This window comes from Natator depressus, chromosome 1 (genome assembly GCF_965152275.1).
Source record: "Natator depressus isolate rNatDep1 chromosome 1, rNatDep2.hap1, whole genome shotgun sequence".
Lineage (NCBI taxonomy): Eukaryota > Metazoa > Chordata > Testudines > Cheloniidae > Natator > Natator depressus.
Window position 1 is genome coordinate 264,480,357 of NC_134234.1, and position 6,000 is coordinate 264,486,356.

Consider the following 6,000-nt stretch of genomic DNA (forward strand, 5'->3'; position numbering starts at 1 on the left):
TATAAGATGAACAATTTTTACCACTGATCATAAAAATGCAAATTAGAGATATCACTTGAAAAACATGGATTTTCAACAGGATAGAATATTGGTTGTTACTGTCTGTGGCATAAGTACAGAGTTTTCTCATGTGTGCTCCATAAAAGTACACTGTACAAGCTTAATGAAATTTCTTTGAAAAACAGTCCGTGGTCATTTTTTAAAGGTGCAGAGTAATATTTTCTACTTGAGTGAGGATTTTATTGTGCTTCCCCATTAATGATAAGGGTCAAGTGGCCTTTTACAATTACCCCGTCCATCAAGAAGGGAGGGGAGTGCCTTTTTAATAGGAATCAATGTCATTCACTGGAACTCGCCCTGCAGGGCAGAAAATCCTCTGCAGTGCAGGATGCATTTTACCTGGCCAGGACTGTGGATTCTCATGCTCTGCTGAAGGTTTACTCCTGAATGTCTCATTTTAGTTTTTCAGAATATCAGTATATAAAGAAAATGTTGAAATAACTTACCTATGTCAACAACTGAAGTATTTGCAGGGGTACGTGAAGAATGTTTTACTGTATACATATGTTAAACGTGAATATTTTCCCCATGTTAAAAAGGACATTTTATTACCAGTTTCTGAGAGTTTTAGGATGATTCCCCTTTCTATTTTATGCAAGTTTATAACAAACGAGAATTTGCTATAAGGAAGAGGTGAAAAATAACTGCTGGGGAAAGATAAAGGGCTGGCATCCTCATCTGGCGTAAATCTGTGTAGCTCCATTGACTTCAGTGGAGCTACACTGATTTACATCCAGTGCAATTCCAAAGAACAGCTTGGCTGTATGTACCATAACGTGGCAATTTCTTTTCTACACAGCGTGAGTGCTACTTCTGGGAAAAGCAAAATGAAGACCACTAACTTTGTATTGTAAAAAGAGCACTCTAAACTCCAGCTGTTTATCATATGGCAAATGTCTGAGTGTGGTCACATTCGATGTCAACACTTGATTAGACCGTACCCAAGGACATTAGCCTTGAATATTTCATTTTGAACCAAGTCTACCATACTTCTTCCAATACTTGGGTCCTCAACAGAGCAAGTCTTGCTGAATTGTTAGAGTAGGTTTTAAACAATTGCATCTTAGCTTATATAGCCATACATGTCAAAAACATCATAACTGAAAGGATGCAGGAGGGATGTGAAAAGAAAAATTTTCAGTACTGAGATATCACTGTGCTGGGTGCATTATAGAAAGATAAACTAGATATATCGGTCCACATTTCCTGCAAATACATAATGCCTTAATGACATTATAAGAAGAACTCTCCTCACCATGTCCATTACGGAGAGAACATTCTTTATGCTATGAGTAAAAGGGGAGACAAGTTTCTTATGGAAGTTTTACTACACTTCCCTTAAAGCCACCTTAGATACAGAGGAAGGCTCTTAATTCCAGCCAAGTCAATCACAAGCACCCAATAATATGCACTTTGCAAAACACAAACTCTTGGGTATCAATGAAAAGTGATATAGAGAAGGTGGAGTTTATTTATCTGTAGTAGTTTCCAATGAGAATTGTTTTTTGTAAAAGCACAAAATATGAGAAATGATGTTTAACGTGTATTTTTCTAAGTGTAAAGGGCATTCTCAATAATATACATACGGAATTAGGTGTACAACGCCCATTAACAAAATCAGGAGGTATACGCCTATAATTCCCTAGGCACAATGTCAATTATATACCCTCAAATATCTACATGACTTGATCTGAAAAATTTGAATTATATTTCCCAAAAGAAGACTGTAAATAAAACAGAACTCCTACTGTATATTACATAATAATCTAGTGTCTGAGAATTTTACCTGAGGACACACTGCTACAGTATTCTCTTTCAGCTAAGTCAGAGTGTTATACATTCAGACACAAAGCCACATACCAGTATCAGGTATCCATTTCCCCCCAGGGATTCAGTGTTTTAATGGTTTTATAGAAAATAGTCATGTATTAAGAAATTATTCAGTCCAAATACAACAGAATAAAAAATATCAACTATATGTAGATGTTATATATGCAGAAATACATACAACATCTCAGAGCATATAACCTTAATTAACCTTTTGTCTCAGTTCGTACACAAATTATGTGTAAAAAGTTAACTTTACCAGGGACATAAACGCTTATGAACTTAACATTTGCTAGTAGATTGATTTGAAAAATGAATGGAAAGTATTCCCAAATGATATAATTCACATTTAACATAATGACTTTGATTTCTTAATACAAAGCAGAACTCTTACTTTTCACTTGTTTATTTTCCTTTTAAAGTTACTTGTTGCAAAATGCACACATATGATTAAAGTATTGGTCTTTATTATTGCAGCAAATGTTTAAAATATAAATACCAACTACAAAAATAAAATATGTAAATATTAGAGTGGAGCCAGTACCTATTTTGCTTAGCATTTGGGCAAGTACAACGTGTAGTTTAGAAAAAATGATGAATAAAAATGTATATTTGTAAATGACGCTATAAAAACAGGTATTCAAAAAAAGTATCATTAAACTCATCAAAGAGACACTTCTGATATGTTACTGAGTTAATACCTTTTTTTTAATATAAGACAGGGCTGAAGATCACATAACATCTTTCGTCTGAACTGTTTTCATAGAAACATAATTAGGGTACTGAATTATCAACTAGATTTTTTGTAAAAGCAAATGTCAAAGATTAGAACTCATCAAGACTATTACAAAGCTTCTATATAACAATGTAACACACTAGTGTCAAAGATATATTTCATCAGTTCGTATTCCTATATCAATAAATTATACATTTGATACATGATCTGTTGGTAAAAATTCATTCCAGTTGATATCTTTTTTTAGCCTGCCAATTTTTAGGACTTGTGTCAGTGTACCCCATCTTAAAAAACAAAGCTTTTCTTTGCAAGGTTTAGGAATCTTTACTTGCAGAAAATATATTTTACATCTTGTTCTCAGCCACAGTAAAAAACTAAATTTAAACACCTCATTCAGCATTGTGCCTAGAGCTCATATACAGCTAAGTGTTACCCCAAATAAATTTGCTACAAGGAGGCTGTATTTGCAGCTTTGTTGGGTAAATGAAACAGTTTCTTTTCCGTGCACTTGCATGTCAATTCTAGTTTTATTCATTTCAATAGTTAGTCAATAAATAAATACATAACCCTAAACAGCATATGAAAAAATAAAATTCTCCTAAAAATAATTAAAATGTGGTAGACATGAAAGGACAATATATCACTTTCCCGTCAAATATTGGATATAGTATGTTTAAGTAGTACACTACACATTATAATTTGATGATTAATTTATTACTGTCATTGACTTACAGCCAGTTTTGACCTACCGCAGTAAGTGCTGTTCTATGGGAATTGCTCATCTTGAAAGGCCATGTGTACAGTAGCTTGATGAAGGGGGAAAAAAACAAAACAATCAGAGCTTCTCTTGTAGCTTCATTGTGCCGTATGCAGTTCTCCTCCTCTGAATCTTTTGATAAAAGTCAGAATGCAACATGATTTATTAATGTAGCAAAGGCTTTACAATTCAGAGCTAAAAATATTATTGGACTTCTCCCTAGCTAGCACTGTTTAAGGAAGTCTTTAAAAAAGCAATTTAATTCCATTCTACCAAGTCAAATTTTCTCCACAGATAATTAGTTTTCATTATATGCATAAAAAGCTACAAAGACGCCAATTTTTAGAATTTATTTTTATTACAGAAAGATTTACCAACTTTTGCAAGAAATTTTATTGTCAGTGTTTCCCCGTGGCTAATCTACAAAGCTTTATTGTTAATAATATAATACTCCACAGTAGCGTCCACCAATGTACCTTAAAATCAGAAAGTACTTGAGATTTTTTTCTGTACTCCCACATCAGTTATTTTTCTGTAAAATAATTTCAAATCATACCTGTCATACATTTAGTATCAATATTTTAAATTGAATCCATCAGAAGTTAAAATACCCACCATGTGTTTTGAAGACTTAAAACATGTGGTTTGACAAACATTTGTGCTTCTCTAGCCATTATCAGCATGTTTAATACTATGTTATTGAGATATACATATTAGGCTTAAATATATAATATGGGTACTTAACCCCAAACCTGTTCACTTTCATTTAGTCAAGGAGAACTATTTGTTCATAAATGCCTCAAAACACCAGGCTAGCAGTGTTTATAAAATGTCTAAAACAGCATGGGAACACGCATACAACATGAAATACACTGGACATTAATACTGGAAAAGCAAAAATTGACAGGAAATTTGCCATACTCTTAAAAGAAGAATATGCTGTCCCCATCTCCTCCTCCTTTCCCTCCCAAAAAACGTAGGTCTTACTTGAACTAGACACATAAGGCAGAAAAGTATCCATACAAGTTTACAGCAACAAATGTAATGGTAGAGATCTACTTACCAAGAGTCTCATCCTGCTTAGACTTCAGGGTATTTTCTGTGACATGAAGAGTTTTGGATTAGAAGATTTACTGCTGTCCTCCTGTTCCTCTAATTCTTCAGTTGCAGGTACAGAGAAACCACGACTAGTACTGTTTTGAAATAAAGACCGTGGCCTGTGTAAGCCAAGATACTCTGCACTGCCTGAAGATCTCTGCAGTGCTCTTAAACTCCTCCACTGAGACAGGTATTTGTTGCTGTCTGGTGTCCAAACAGGTTCATAGTAGCAGTCACCTTCATTTTTCAGTCTTAGAGGCTCTGTGTGCTGAAAGAAGAGGGGGTTTCCTTTTCTTTAGTATTTATTTGCTTCTGGATTGGAGGAGGAAGGTCAGAGATTTTCAATTTGAGATCAAAGACAGACATGTAATGGAAATGAAACATAAGTTTTCTGAATTGCATTCAGCTCCCTTAGTTGCTGCATTACTAAAAACCTCACAGTGTTCCTGACTCTCTAAGCCTTGAGGTCTCTGTGATTTTTTTTTTTAAAAGCCACATTTTAAACAAATTAGTTTCCCCCACTTGCAGCACTGCAGTCTTTCCATTGTTGAATAGTAACTGTTTCTAAAAAGGAAGCTCTTAATAAAGCTAAGGTCAGACTGCTTAGACCTGGCATTTGCTGAGATAACAAATCAGAAATGATAGCATCATACAGATTTATGAATTTTGTGCCCCCGCAGTCACAAACATCAGACATTTACTTTATAAAGAAAGCTTTTAGATTCTTCCTGCAGTTTCCATAGTGATTTCATTTTTTTCTCTTTTATCACAGATTGGCTGAAGAGCTGCTACTCTTTGTGCTTTAAAAGACTTGTGCTACCAACTGTCGATATAAAGGTACTGTAGCTAAAGCACACAAGGAATACATACCATCAAAAATAATTGAAACGGATAAACGTTGGCAAAAAGGTTTCAGTAATTTCTCCCCCTGCTTCTGTAGAATAGTTTGGTAGAATATTACTTCACCTGAATAAATGAATTTAACTTGAGCTGTACTGCTGTTCTATTTTACCATAAACTATGATACTTCTATTAAGGCACTCGTCATACAAAAAATAATCTCTTCACAAAAAGCTTTAATATAGCTTAGATCATGCAAAATGCCTGAGCTTGTTAGCCATAAATGAAAGCAATTTCACTTCAATTATTTTAGTCTCATCTACAGACAGTGTTTATGCCAGTGATATTTTTTCTGCCTCTTTCGTAACAGTTTATTCTCTTTAAAAGTGTTCTGTAAAAAATAATTACATTGTTTTTGGCAAAGTATGTTATGCTCTGTACTGCAAAAATAATAACCTTACAAAACAAACATGAAGAATAGTTTCTGTTTAACCCCTTGATGTAGATGTCTCCTTCACAACACTGAACTCAATCAAGTATACAATTTTATAGTTACCTGCCCTATTAAAATGGAGTTTTAGATTATAAAATGTATATAAAGTATTTCACTACTACTCTCTCAAATCTCATTTAACAGTAAGAGGGTACATGGTTAACCCCAGCCATAGTTTGCTCTAATCCT

General features: G+C 34.0%; 1 protein-coding gene across 1 annotated transcript in view; it reads right to left on the reverse strand.

Moving 5' to 3' along the window:
• Positions 1-4,921, reverse strand: part of LOC141980544 (dynein axonemal heavy chain 12-like) — a 95,006-nt gene extending 90,085 nt beyond the window's left edge. The window contains exons 1-2 of the mRNA XM_074941855.1: positions 4,444-4,921; positions 3,373-3,512 (exon numbers count right to left, since the gene is read on the reverse strand). The gene's annotated coding sequence lies outside the window, so the exon portion shown is untranslated. The remainder of the gene's footprint in view (positions 1-3,372; positions 3,513-4,443) is intronic.
• Positions 4,922-6,000: the final 1,079 nt, after the last annotated feature.